Below are 15504 nucleotides of genomic sequence, written 5' to 3'. Positions count from 1 at the left end.
TTCACCCTTACCTGTTTGTTGAAATTGTACCTAACTTGCATTTAGCAACTCCAGTCCTTCCCTTTTCCTTTCCACTCACTGGGATCAATCTGTTTTTTTCCCTTCTCTTTTCTTCCTTTCCCTCTTCTTGTCTCTTGTGTATTCAAGTCCTTTAAGACTTCTCTTTTCAGTCATTCCAGTTGAAATAAGTTGAGTCAACTTTATTACAAGCTCTCTGTGAACAAGGACCTTGTTTTATATTTCACTTGGCTCCCACAGAGCACCTAGCAGTGGGCTGAGTAATTGGTAGGCAATTGACCCATAAATAGTTGTTAGTTGACATATGTGTATTGCTGGTTGAAGACTTATGGGGAAATAAGTACAGTAAATTGTAGAATGGCAGGCCCAGTTCCTGAGGCCCAGAAAAGAGTCTCTTACCCTTCATCAGTGGCAGCAAAGTCTTTTGTTTGAGTGTCTTGCTGAGGACATTGCCAGCAGTTGTGGATTTCAGAACATCTACTTTATTTAATTAACTGATGTATATAAGAGACTGTAAGTCTTTAGTGTTACTTTCCTTCTTGTTCATCGAAGGGATTCCATGTTTCTTACCAGCTCTGACTTAAGTTCTCACTGTGCTTTTTCTGGTTTGGGGGTTGTTTTTTTTTCCCCGTGTGTAACTGTTGTTGCTTTGTAACTTAAAGAATCCTCAAACGTTCAGATTCTTTTTGGAAGCAGACAAAATAAAAATTTAAATAAATAAATAAAATCTTTGTGCTTTTAGAAAGCTGGCCTAGTTTCCACTTTGTGTTGAATTCCCATTTGTGTTTTGGGTCATTATGCAGCACTTGGTTCAGCCAATTAAGGTTTTTCTTTCTAAGTATCTTTATTCTATATCAGTATAGTCTTTTCTTGAGGCTTTAATATTGTTGCTTTGAGGAACATCCATCTTTCTGGTGCTCTTTTGTTGCTTAAATGTTCTTCCCTTAGGACCTTTGACAATTTTCCCAGGCCTAGTGATTTCAGTTAAGTGCTTAATAATATAATTTAGGTTGCCTCTATACAGGAATGTACGGGACTTCACTTAACGATTCCAACATGCTGTGTTCCACTATAGTTTCTTAACCCTGAAAAGCACGCTTTCGTGACATTATACTTAGTGCTATATTCTCTCCCCTCCATTTAACTTCCTTGCAAAGGGAGTTAGGAGGAAACAGTAAAATATATGTTAAAGGCTTTTACATTTTAGTTGTGTGATCAACAAAGTATAGTTTAGCCTCTATAGTACATTTCAGTAGCCCCCAAGTCACTAATGTATCCCTGATGATTGTATATTAGATTTATTTAATAACCGTATTCTGTACGTGAAAGTGGTCTACAAAGGTTATATAGTTTAACTGTTTATTTACAGGTAGGTACTTTAGCTATCGTGTCAGGTGGCTAGTTTCAAAACTATTTGAGGAAAATTCAGTCTTTCTTGGTAATAATAATACAGGTAACACATATAGTATTTACTACGTGCTAGGCACTGTTTTAAGTGTAAACACACCTACACGTTAATTCTCTTATAAGTAGCATATGGCCGTTTTTTTTAAGACTCCAATCAGAGAATCTCTGCCATTTAACAGGAAAGTTTAATCTGCTTCTTATTGTGATTACTAATACATTTGGACTTATTTCTACAGTCTTAAGTTTTTTTCTATTTACCACACTTTCTTTGCCTTTCTTTTCCCCCTTTAACACTTGCTATTATATTAATCACATTTTCTTAATTCCCTTTTATACTTGTTTGCAAATATTTGTTCAGTTTCTGTTCCCTTATATCCTTACCTGTTAACATACATACTTTATTTAGGCTAAGAGCTAAAGTTAATCTTTATTTTTGTCATCCCCTTGACTCTTAGAACATCCTAACTCTAGTTCTCCTTCTCTCACCTTCCATGTTCTTGTTGATTTTTAATTTCAGAGAGGCAGTGGATTTTTAAGAATATAGACCTCAGAGCCAGACTGCCTGAATTTGGAGCCCAGGTCTGCTACACACTAGTTGTGTGACCTTAGGTAAGTTATATAACCTCTCTGTGCCACATTTTCTTATATGTAAAATGGGGATGATAAGAGTACCTACTTCACAGGGTTGTTGAAAAGATTAAATGAGTTAATAGATGCAAAGCATTTAGAACAGTGCCTGGCACATAGTAAGCATTAAATAAGTGGTAGCTACTATGGTTGTCATTATTCTACTTTGTTTTTAACCTTCCCTTCCCATATCCATTTTAAAATAGCCAGTGCTTTTTTTTTTTTTTTTTTTTTTTTGCGTTACGCGGGCCTCTCCTTTTGCGGAGCACAGGCTCCGTATGCGCAGGCTCAGCGGCCATGGCTCACAGGCCCAGCCGCTCCGCGGCATGTGGGATCCTCCCGGACCGGGGCACGAACCCGCGTCCCCTGCATCGGCAGGCGGACTCCCAACCACTGCGCACCAGGGAAGCCCCAGCCAGTGCATTTTAAAACACATTTCTTAATTTCTTTTTTATTAAGATATAATTAACATACAGTTCAATGAATTCTATTTGAAGAGTTTTGACAAATATCTACTCTTCAACCACCATCCAAAATAAAGTACAGAACATTTCCATTCCCCGAGAAGGTTTCCTTGTGTCTCCTCCTGTTTAATTCCCTTCCCCCACACCACCCCACAACCTCCACAACCACTACAGTATCTGGTTGCTATCACTATAGATTAGTTTTTTCTGTATGTCTCTTTCCTGTAGATTTAGTCATATATATGTACCCTTTTGTGCCTGGCTTCTTTGACCTAACATACTGTTTTTAGGGTTTATCCATGTTGTTGCTTGTATCGATGGATAATCTTTTATTATAAGAAACCTCCACACAGTTCTTCAAAGTAGTTGTACCATTTTGCACTTTCAGCAGTAATGTATGCAAGTTCTAGTCATTCCACATCCTCACCAACATTTGGTATTATCAGTTTTTCTGATTTTAACTTTTTTAGTGGATACGTTTAGCAGTTTCTTTGCTTGCTACTTCCATGTGAAACCTTCATATTCTGTTTTCCATGTCCTTTAACCTCTCTTTCATATTTCTGTTTTTGGGTTTGTTTGTTTCTTTTTTTACCTCTCTGCTACCTTCTGAGTAATTTTCTCAGACTTCTTTTCCTAATCACTCATTTTCTCTTTAGCTGTATCTAATCTGTTTAATTCATTGATAGACGAATTTCAGTGACTTAACTTTTTTTTTAACATCTTTATTGGAGTATAATTGCTTTACAATGGTGTGTTAGTTTCTGCTTTATAACAAAGTGAATCAGTTATACATATACATACGTTTCTATATCTCTTTCAGTGACTTAACTTTTATTCCTAGAAGTTCTTTTGGTTCTTTTTCACATCTGCCTATTCTTTTTTCATATTATCTTTTTCTTTCATTATGGCTTCCCTTCATTTTGCCTGTTTATTAAAATGAAACAACTGATTTGTAGCATTTTTCATAGTATTCTATAATTCTTAGGGTTTTCAATTCTTGGAGATGCTATTTGTGCTCTTTCTTGCATCTAATGTCTTTCCGTTGTGGTGATTCATTTCCTCATGTGACTTTTTGTTTTTACTGTTTGCCTTTTGGGGGTGGCACAGGAATCCTCCTCATCTGAGACACTCTAGCATCTATCTTGGCAAGGCCCTTCTTGTTTGATTTTTTTTCCTCCTTCACCTCTGACCCCTACTCCTATTTCCCTCCCCTTTATAGCACTTACTCTAATGTATTTGATAAAATGTCTTTTGCTACAATGTAACTTTACCTTATTGTTATTCATTGTTTTTGTGTTTTTAACTTACATAAATGGCATTATGCTCTAGATCTCATTCTGGTTGTTATTGTTTCACTCAGCTGGGTATTTAAGATCTGTCCATGTTTCTGTCTGAATACTAAGTTGTTGCGTCTTTCTAATGCACTATATTCCATAGTATACATTCTGCATATTTACTTAAATTCTTTTTGTGACAGACATCTAAATTACCTCTCATTTCCCTGCTACCAAAAACAATGGCCCAGTGTTCTTTCTGGCCATGTGTACTTATGAACCTATGTGAGAACTATTCTGGGAAATGTACCCAGAAATATGATTCTTGGGCCACAAGGCATATATGCACAGAAAGTTTCACTAAATATTACCAGAGTGTTTTTCCAGAATACCTATATCAGTTTATATACCACCAGTTTTACTCTAGATTCAAATTTATGTTCTACCACATGTTACTGTAAGACCTTAGAGAAATTACTTAACCTCTCTGGGCCTTAGTCTCCCCATCGGTAAAAGGGAATAATAACAGCATCTTCATCATCAGGTTGTTAAGAGAATGAAATGAGTTAATATATGTAAAGCATATTCCTGAATATAATAAGCACTTCCTGAATATATAATAAATGTTAGCTGCTTTTACTGCTATTGTAACAACTACTCTTACTTGTTAGCCAGTTAAGTGAGCTTCTCCTTCTCTGAATTGCCTACTTACGTCATTTGCCCATTTTTCTCCCCCATTGGATTTTTTTCCCTAAGGTTTCCAGGAATTTCTATGTATTCTAGATATTAACTCCTTGCTGTCTTTAAACTTTATAAATATCTCCTGGTTCTACCATTTGTCCATTGTCTGTTAATCAAGTCTATAGAGTTATTTGACTTTAATATCAGTACAATCATATTCATCTTTTTTTTTTTAAGCTTTTGGGGCAATGTTTAAGAAGTTTCCCAACCTCTGCTTCAAAGATACCCTCTGACATTTTCTACTGTTAGCTTTTATAAATTTACCTTTCACATTCAGGTCTTCCTCCTATGGTTTGTAATAGTGAGCTCATTTCTTTCTATGTTTTTCTTTTTTCTTGTGAGAGTCTCTGTGCCTTGGGTTTTGAAAGTATTCTGTTTTTTTCTCCTGAATGTCAAAGACCAGTTTTTATGTTAATTTCTCAGCCCAAGATTCTTACATGATATAATATATAAATTTGGATCCTTCACATCTGTATGTCATAGGCCTACATTTTAGATTTCTTGTGAGTGCCGTTTCTTCTACTCAAGGCCCAGATAATTAGAAACTTTTATTCTGTTTCCCTGAGCCAGTGAGCAGAGATTTTTCAGACTGCATATAAAGGAGGGATAGGTGTTTGAGGCTCTGGGCTTTGTGCAAGGGTCTCAGGTCCAACTCCCCCACCTTCTACCTGCCTTCTACCTATATTTCCAGTCTCCATGTGAGCATTAATGCTTTCTTCTCCAAGCCTAGGGCCTGTATTGGAGTTTGAAACCCCTATGGGCCATCATGGTCTCAACTCCCACTTTACTGTTTCAGCTTTGATTTTGATGTCACTTCCATTTCAGGTACCTGGGGATTTCCTTTTTTTTTTTTTTTTTCCTTGACTATATATATATTTTTTTTTTAAAAAAATTTATTTTATTTTATTTATTTTTGACTGTGTTAGGTCTTTGTTGCTGCCCGCAGGCTTTCTCTAGTTGCGGCGAGCGACTCTTCATTGTGGTGCGTGGACTTCTCATTGCCATGACTTCTCTTGTTGCAGAGCACGGTCTCTAGGCGTGTGGGCTTCAGTAGTTGTGGCTCACGGGCTGTAGAGCACAGGCTCAGTAGTTGTGGCGCATGGGCTTAGTCGCTCCGCAGCATGTGGGGTCTTCCTGGACCAGGGCTCAAACCCATGTCCCTTGCATTGGCAGGCAGATTCTTCTTAACCACAGCGCCACCAGGGAAGCCCTAGCTTGACTATATATTTTTAAAGCATTTTTGTTACATTTTATCCAGCGTTTCTGTGTGTGAAGTGGGAGGGAAAGGTCCATTTACATCAGCTCAGTGTGCCATTTTGCCAAAAGTCTTTCCTTTAATTAGTATTCCTATTAATCTCAGTAAAATTTCAACTTTCAACTTTACCAGCTTACATTCATTAAGTAACCTTTGAATTTATTCTGCCTTAACTATCTCCATTCTCCATTTATTGCTCAAGTTTATAACCATGTTTTTAGTATCTATATATTGGTTAACCACATAATTTTGTTCAGTTTTTTTTAACCTTGCTCAGTTGCTTATTCTGTTACAGTTATTCTATTATTTTCTTATCTAATTTAGTTGTCAACAAAAATGTGAAATAGCTCTGACCACAATCCTGTAGTTAATGTTCAAAATACCTCCCTCTGGATCATTGGTGGCTCTTCGTATTTTTTAATTTGATGAAAGACTGACCAAAAATGACCAGAAAAATGACCCCAAAGCAACATTTTAAGTAAGCTTTAGTTTGTCCTAAAAATATAATCTCAATAATGTGTTCCTTATTAGTAGGATTGTTTGAAAAGATTTATGTCCAGATAAGTCTTTTGATTTACTGTAATCCATAAAGCCTATGTCTTGTCTTAGGAAGAAAATCATATTCTCCTGATATCATTTGTTCTTTAGAAAAACCACATCAGTGCCTGTTTAGTAGTTTTGTGTTATTTGCAAATTGAATTCTTGTTCTGATATTTTTCTCAGATATTAAAATAAGTTAATTTACAAATTTTCAGACTTACCTCCTTTTTTTCTAAAGATAGCTCCTACTTTTGCCTGTTTTAAATCTTACAGAACTTTTTTTTCTGTTTTCCACAAGAACCAGGAGATATTCCAGTCCTGCCTCTGTTGCTACTACTATTTCAGCAACAAGTCAGTTAGCTCCTAGGCCACAGTTTATCTTTAAAAAGTATACATTTTTATAACACAGATATTAAAACAAGCTGTAGTCAAACAGTAAGGTTAGATGTTCTCAAAGCTACTCTTTGAGTAAACTTTAAAAAAATTATATGAATTCATGAATGTTCTACAATCTATACCATGGTATAGATAGGGTTTGGGGTGATTAGTAATGAAAATTTACATTCCTAAAAGGAAAAATTTTTTAATAGATGAACTTTAGTTTTTAGAGCAGTTTTGGGTTCACTGCAAAATTGAGAGTAAAGTGCAGAGTTCCCATATAATCCTGTCCCCACACAACCTCTCCCACTGTCCCACAACACCGTGTTACATTTGTTACAATCAGTGAACCTACATGGATACATAATTGTCACCCAAAGTCCATAGTTTTCATTAGGGTACACTTTTGGTTTCATACATTCTCTGGAATTTGACATGTATATGATACATGAATTCACCATTGTAGTTTTATACACAATAATTTAACTGCCCTAAAGATACTCCATGTTTCACCTATTCATCCCTCCTTACTCCCAACCACTGGCAACCACTGATCTTTTGACTATCTCCATCATTTTTCCTTTTCCAGAATGTCATATGGTTGTATTCATATAATATAGAGACTTTTTATATTGGATTCTTTCAGTTACTAATATGCATTTAAGTGTTCTTCATGTCTTCCCATTGCTTGATAGCTCATTTCTTTTTGCACTAAATAATATTCCATTGTCTGGATGTACCACAGTTTGTTTATCCATTTATCTGGTGAAAGAAATTCTGGCAGTTATGAATAGAGCTGCTATAAACATCTGCGTGCAGGTTTTTGTGTGGACGTAAGTTTTCAGTTTTTTAAGGTAAATATCAAGGAGCACAATTGCAGGATCGAATGGTAAGGATATGCTTAGTTTTATAAGAAACTCCTAATCTGTCTTACAAAGAGCACTTTGTACCATTTTACATTCTCACCAGCAATGAATAGCAGTTCCTGTTGCTATACATCCTTACCTGCATTTGGTGTTGTTAGTGATTTGGGTTTTGTCATTTCTAATAGGTTTTATTTGCAATTCCCATATGACATATGATGTTGAACATCTTTTTGTATGCTTACTTGCTATCTGCATCTCTTCCTTCGTGGGATGTCTGTTAAGATCTTTGGTCAATTTTTTAATCAGGTTGTTTTCTTATTGTTGAGTTTCAAGAATTCCTTGTATGTTTTGGATAATAGTCATTTAACAGATATGTCTCTTGCAAATATTTTCTCCCAGTCTATGACTTGTCTTCTCAGTCTCTTGACATTATCATTCATAGAGAAGAAGTTCTTTAAGTTTAATGAAGTCCAGCTTATCCATTATTTCTTTCAGGGATCATGCCTTTGGAGGTGTATCTAAAAAGTCATTGCCATACCCAAGATCACCTAGGTTTTCTTCTTTGTTATTTTCTAGAGGTTTTATAGTGTTTTGTTTTTACATTTAAGTCTGTGATCCAATTTGAGCTAAATTTGTGAAGGGTATGAGGTCTGTGTCTAGATTCATTTTTCTACATGTGGATGTTCAGTTGTTCCAGCACCATTTGTTGAAAATACTGTCTTTGCTCCATTATCAAAGATCAGTTGACTGTACTTTTGTGGGTCTATTTATCTATTCTTTCACCAGTACCACACTGTTTTGGTTACTGTAGCTTTGTAGGTAAGTATTGAAGTTGAGTATTGAGTAGTGTCAGTCTTCCTACTTCATTCCTCTACCCTGATATTGAGTTGGCTATTCTGGATCTTTTGCCTCTCCATATAAACTTTAGAATCAGTTTGTCAGTATCCACAAAATAACTTGCTGGGATTTTGATTAGGATTGTGTTGAACTTATAGATCAATTTGGGAAGAACTGAAATTTTGACACTACTGAGTCTTCCTATCCATGAACATGGAATATCCCTCCATTTACTTAGTTTTTCTTTGATATCTTTCGTTAGAGTTTTGTAGTTTTTCTCATATACATCTTGTATGTATTTTGTTAGACTTATCCTCAAGTATTTTCACATTTTTAATTTCTTTTTTGGAGATGCCAATTAAACGGTAATGTTTTCATTTCAAATTCATCTTGTTCATTGCTGATAGACAGGGGAGCGATTAAGTTTTTTATATTTACCTTGTATCCTGCAACCTTGCTACTATTGCTTGTTATTATTATTAAATTTTTTGTCAGTTCTTTTGGATTTTCTACCTATCTCATCACAGTCATATCATCTGTGAACAAAGACCATTTTGCACCTTCCTTCCCAGTCTGTATACCTTTTAGCTAGGAATTCCAGAATGATATTGAAAGGCAGTGGTGAAATGAGACATCCCTGCCTTGTTCCTGATCTTAGGCAGAAAGCTTCAACTCTAATGTTAGCTGTTGGTTTTTGTAGCTGTTCTTTATCAAGTTGAGGAGGTTCCCCTCTATTCCTAGTTAGCCGAGAGTTTTTATCATGAATTTTGTAGATTTTGTCAAATGCTTTTTCTGCATCTATTAATATGAACATGCGATTTTTCTTTTTTAGTCTGTTGTTATAATGGATTACATTTACTGATTTTCAAAGGTTGAACCAGCCTTGAATACCTGGGATAAATCCCACTTGGTCATGGTGTTAAATTCTTTTTATTATTGTTGAATTTGATTTCCTAATATTTTGTTGAAGATTTTTGTATTTTGGTCTGTGTTTTTCTTATAATGTCTTTGTCTGGTTTTGCTGTTAGTGTAATGCTAGGCTCATAGAATGAGTTAGGAAGTATTCCCTCTGCTTCTGTTTTCTGGAAGAGATTGTGGATATTTGGTATAATTTCTTCCTAAACTGTTTGTAGAATTTACCAGTGAACCCATCTGGGCCTGCTGCTTCAAGTGTTGGAAAGTTATTAATTATTGACTCAGTATCTTTGATAGATTAGGCCTATTCAGATGTCTAGTTCTCCTTGTGTGAGTTTTGGCAGATTGTGTCTTTCAAGTAATTGATCCATTTCATTAAAGTTACCAAATTTGTGGGCATATTATTATATTATTCCTTTTTTTATCCTTTTATTGTGCATGGGATCTGTACTGATGTCCCCTCTTTCATTTCTGATATTAGGAAATTGTGTTCTTCTTTTTTCTTAGTTAGCCTGATAGAGGTTTATTGATTTTGTTGATCTTTTCAAAGAACCAGCTTTTAGATTTGTTTTTTTTTTTCCTCTTGATTTCCTTTTCTCAGTTTCATTTATTTGTCCTCTATTTTCCTTTTTTCCTGATTACTTTGGATTTACTTTGTTCTTCTTGTTTTAGTATCCCAAAGCGGAGGCTTAAATTATTGGTTTTAGATCTTTCTTCTTTTCTAATGTATGCATTCAGTGCTATAAGTTTTCCTCTAAGAACTGCTTTTGCTGCATCCCATAAATTTTGATAAGTTGCATTTACATTTTCATTTAGTTTAGAATATTTTTGAATTTGTCGTAAGATTTCTTCTTATGTGTTATTTAGAAGTGTGTTGTTTAATCTCCAAGTATTTGGAGATTTTTCCAGCTATCTTTTTGTCATTGATTTCTAGTTTAATTCCATCGCAGTCTGAGAACAGAGTGTATGGTTTCTATTCTTTTCAATTTGTGAAGGGTAACTTATGGCCCAGAATGTGGTCTATCTTGTTGAATGTTCCATGTGATATTAAGAAGAATATGTAATCTGCTATAGATGAAGTAGTCTATAGTCAATTGATTGATGGTGCTATTAACTTCACCGATGTCCTTACTGATTTTCTGCCTTTAGTCTTTATCCATTTCTGATAGAGAGGTGTTTAAAGTCTCCGACTATAATAGTGATGCACCTATTTCTCCTTGTATTTCTTTCAGTTTGCCTTACATGTTTTGATGCTCTGTTGTTAGTTGCCTACACAATAAGGATTATTATGTCTTGTTAAAGTATTGACCCCTTTTTCATTAAATAACTCCCCTTTATCCCTAATATCTTTCCTTACTTGAAGTCTGCTCTGTCTGAAATTAATATAACTCCCCTGCTTTCTTTTGATTACTGTTAACATTGTATATCATTCTCCATACATTTACTTTTAAGCTATATGCATCTTTAAGTGGGTTTCTTGTAGACAACATCAGAGTGGGTCTTATTTTTTGATCCACGCTGACAATCTGTCTTTTAATTAGTATATTTAGAGCATTTATCTACCATATTTGTTAATGTTGTCTATATGTTACCCTTGTTCTTTGTTCCTACTTTTGTCTAAATACTTTTTCATTCTTTTGTAATTTTAATTGAGCATTTGATGTGATTCCATTTTCACTTCTTTTTACCATATCAGTTATACTTCTTCTTAAAACTTATTTTAGTGGTGTCCTATAGTTTGCAATAGATTTACAACTAATATAAATCCACTTTCAAATGACACTGTACCACTTCACATGTATTATAAGTACCTTATAATAATAATAACATAATCTTAATCCTTCCCTTCTCTCCCTTGTATTATTGCTGTCATTCATTTCATTTATACATAAGCATATAGAATTGACCCTTGAACAATGCAGGGGTTAGGGACACTGACCCCTGGCACAGGCAAAAATCTGCATATAACTTTGTAGTGAGTAGATATAACTTTGTATGTGTAGATTCAACCAACTGCAGATTACGTGGTACTGTAGTATTTAGTGTTGAAAAAATCCACATGTAAGTGGATCTTCACAGCTCAAACCTGTGTTGTTCAAGGGTTAACTGTATAAACATAAGCATACATAATCAAATATATTGTTGCTGTTATTATTTTGAGCAAACTGCTATCTATGTCAGTTAAGAATAAAAAATAAAACTGCTATCTATGTCAATTTTTATCTTCACCTGTTCATTCTTCAGTGCTATTCATTAGTTTATGTAGATCCATATTTCTGTACTTTATCATTTACTTCTCTCTGAATAACTTCTTTAATATTACTTGGAAGGCAGGTCTACTGGCAACCAAGTCCCTCAATCTTGCTGGTCTGAGAAAGTCTTTATTTTACATTCACTGTTAAAGGAAAAAATTTCAGGGTAGAATTCTAGGTTGGTAGTTTGTTTGTTTTCTTCTCTCAACATTTTAAATATTTCACTCCATTATTCTCTTGCCTGCATGGTTTCTGAGGAGAAATTAGATGTAATTCCTATCTGCTTCTCTGAAGGAAAGGTGCTTTTTCCTCTGGCTTTTTTCAAGATTTGTTTTTTAAACTTTGATTTTTCTATAGTTTGAATATGATATGCTTATGTATAGTTATTAAGAGCATTTATCCTGCTTGGGGTTCTGAGCTTCTTAGACCTGTGGTTTGGTGTCTAACATTAATTTGGGGAAATTCTTAGTCATTATTGCCTCAAATATTGCTTCTGTTTCTTTTTCTCTTCTCCTTCAGATATTCCCATTGCACATATGTTTTACCTCTTGTGGTTGTCTCACAGTTCTTGTATATTTGGTTCTGTTTTTTTCAGACCTTTTTCACTTTGCTTTTCAGTTTTGGAAGTTTCTTATTGTTATATCCTCAAGGTCAGAGATTCTTTACTCAACCATATCTAGTCTACTAGTAAGTGCATCAAAGGCATTCTTTATTTCTGTTACAGTGTTTTTAACCTCTAGCTTTTCTTTTTCATTCTTTCTTAGAATTTCCATCTCTCTGCTTACATTGCCATCTGTTTTTGCATGTTGTCTGCTTTTTCCTTTAAATCCCTTATCTTGTTAATCATTTTTTAAAAAATTCCTTGTCTGATAATTCCTGACATATCTAACTGTGGTTCTGATGCTTGTTCAGTCTATTTGAAGTGTGTTTTTTGCCTTTTAGTATGCCTTGTAGTTTTTTCTTTAAAGGTAGACATAAAGTACTGGGTAAAAGGAACTGTGGTAAATATGCCTATAGTGATGGGGTGGTAAGATGTGAAGGGAGGAAGTATGTTTTATAGACCTATTATTAGGTCTCAGTCTTTTGGTAAGTCTGTGCCCCTGGACTGTGAACTTCACTGATAACTTTTCAGTCTCCCCCTCCCCACCTCCTTAAGTGGTACAGGATGGCTATAGTGGGCTGAAGTTGGGTATTTCCTTTCCTCCAGTTAGGTTAGACTCTGGTAAAATAGTTTCTTCTGATTCTAGGGCTTGTTGAGAAGAACAGAATGCTCTGTCATATTTTAAAATGGTTACTTTCTCCTTCCTCCTGCCAGAAGCAGAAGGGAATTTTCCCCCAGTATTCACTGTGAGTACCCAGTAGAGCTTCTGGAGTTAAAACTCACAAAATTATGACTCTGTCCCTCTGGAGTTTTTAACTCTCAGACTTGTCGACCCTGAGACTCCATCAATTCGTTAACTTAGGTTTAGTTCTCCTATTCTGGCACTGCTTCCCATGGATTTCTCCTGGTGGGTTTCTGCTCTGAGAAGTCGTGATTCTCTGCCTGTTTCTCCAATTCTGGGAGCAGTAGTTTTGCCCTGTGACCTCACTTCTCTGACAGAACTAAGAAGAGTTGTTGATTTTTCCATCTGTTTACCTTTTTATCTGTCAAGTTAGAATGGTAACTTTTAAGCTCCTTCCATGCCAGACCAGAAACCTGGAAACCAGAACTCAGAAATATTTTCATTTTTATTTTTATTTTTATTTGTCAGTTTCAAATATGGGAAAATAAGGAATAGTGGTGGAGTGGAAAGGTAACAAAGGCAACCAATGTTATTTTGACAAATGTCAAAGACCATGTGACCTTCCTGCTTAAAGCCTCTCAAACCCTTCATTGACTCCTCATTGTCTTTAGGATAAATCCAAGGTCCTAAGCATGGCCCATGTGTCTTTCTGTGGCAGAACCTCTGCTTGCCTCTCCAGATTCATCTCGTGACACTCCCTGTCCCTTTATGTTCCAGTATCACTGAACTCCTTATAATCCCCCCTCCTAAACCTCCTTCCTGCCATGTGATGTTTTCTTATCTGTGTGCCTCATGCAGGCTTCCCTGCTTGGAGTGCCTTTTTCTCCCACTCTTTTCACCTCATCAGTGCCTGCTCATTTATTTGAGGCAGGTTAGCTGTTAGCTCCTCCACAGAAACCTTACTCTAACTCTTGGATATCCCTGTTCCCCAAACTGGGCTTCTAAGTACAAATCTCTGTCATTACATTTCCTGCCATTCATTTTATTCATTCCACCGACTAACCAACAGTGTTTGTGTTACGCAGAATTTTAAGCACTGGGATGCAGCAGATGATGAAAAAGAAAAGCTCCTTCCCTAATGGAGTTTATATTCTAGTGAAGGCGGCGGGTACATAATAAGTAAGTAAAAATATGTCAGTAGGCTATGATAAAAAATAGAGTAAGAGGGATGGAATGTTCTGAGGTTGGAGAGGAGGTTGCTGTTTTAAAGAACATGGTCAGATTTGATTAAATGTTCTAAATCATTAAAAAATAAATAAAGAACATGGTCAGGGAAGACCTCGTTGATCATGTGGCCATTGAGCAGAGTCCTGATGGGAGTGAGAGAGTGAGCCATGCACACATGTGAAGAAACCTACAGGTGAATATGCTTAGTGTGTTCCACAGTCATCGAGGAAGGTGTGGTGCTTACAGCAGAATGGGTGAGGGGGAGCGAGGCAGAAGATGAGGTGTTAGAGCTAATGACAGCCAGAGTCAGAATTTTGGCTTTTGGCTTTTACTCTGAGACCAGGAACCATGGAGGCTTTTGTGCAAAGTGACATATATGGCTATGTGCTAAAAAGATCACTCTGGATACTGGGTTGAAGATAGAGTAGGGTAGGGGTAGGGCTAGGAAGTGGTGGAGGCATTGGGGACCAGTTAGGACATTGTTGCAATATCCAGATAAAAGGTGATGGTGGCTTGGGCTGACCAGAGTAGAACCAGTGGAGGTAGCAATAAGTGATTGGATTTTGGATATATTTTGAAGGTAGAGCCAACAGGATTTATAAAGGATTTAGGTAAGGGATATGAGAAAAAAAAGGAGTCAAGGATGATTTCTAGGTTTTTGGTCTGAACAACTAGAAGGGACAGAATTTCTGTGAAGTGGGAAAGATGGCAGGGGAGTTTGAATTTAAGAAACCTAACAGGCCTCCAATTGGAGATGTTCAGTAGGTAGTTGGAAGTGTGCGTCTGCAGTTCAGAGGAAAGGGCTGAGCTGGAAATATAAATCTGAAAGCTCTCAACATTTAGATATTTCAAAGGTATGGAATCAGATGAGAGAGAAGAAGTGAGATGACAGTCCTGGAACACAGCAAACTTTAGAGAGCAAAGTGATGCAGAGAACCCAGCAAAGGAACCAGGGAGCACAGGATCAAGTGAAAAATGCATTTTAAAGGGGAGGGGATGACGACCTGTATTCAGTGCTGCAGATAGGTCAAGTAATATGAGGACATTGTATTATAAATCTGTTTATATATATATATATGTCTCCTTCCTTTGGCTGAGAACTTGAGAGCAGAATGCATTTAGCAATGCAGTTACTTACAGCTTTGAAATCAGTGAGACATGGGCATGCCACTTAATGGCTGTTTTTCCTTAAGCTGGTTCTCTCAGTCTCTTTGAGCTTCAGTCTCATCTATAAAATGGGGAGGATACAGTACTTTTCGTGAGGATCAAATGAGATCATCCAGATGACACTCTAAGCATAGTCCTGTTCATGCAGTTAAACCCATGCCAGTTATTAGCACGATTAATTCAGTATACCTGGCACAGTACCCCTTCCTATTCAGCAGCATTTGTTGAATGAACCAGTGAATTGCCTGTTCATTTTAATATTTCATTCAGGGCATTTCCCTGTGTGCTTATGAAGTATTAACATGGCATTTTT

General features: G+C 36.1%; 1 protein-coding gene across 2 annotated transcripts in view; it reads left to right on the top strand.

Moving 5' to 3' along the window:
- Nucleotides 1–15504, top strand: part of ZBTB40 (zinc finger and BTB domain containing 40) — an 88641-nt gene that overhangs the window by 22742 nt on the left and 50395 nt on the right. For both annotated transcript variants that reach the window (XM_067015352.1, XM_067015362.1), the window contains exons 2-3: nt 1943–2034; nt 13883–13976. The gene's annotated coding sequence lies outside the window, so the exon portion shown is untranslated. The remainder of the gene's footprint in view (nt 1–1942; nt 2035–13882; nt 13977–15504) is intronic.

Source organism: Kogia breviceps, chromosome 1 (assembly GCF_026419965.1).
Source record: "Kogia breviceps isolate mKogBre1 chromosome 1, mKogBre1 haplotype 1, whole genome shotgun sequence".
Taxonomy (NCBI): domain Eukaryota; kingdom Metazoa; phylum Chordata; class Mammalia; order Artiodactyla; family Physeteridae; genus Kogia; species Kogia breviceps.
Note: the sequence above shows the minus strand (reverse complement) of the source record. Positions and strands in the feature narration are given on the sequence as shown.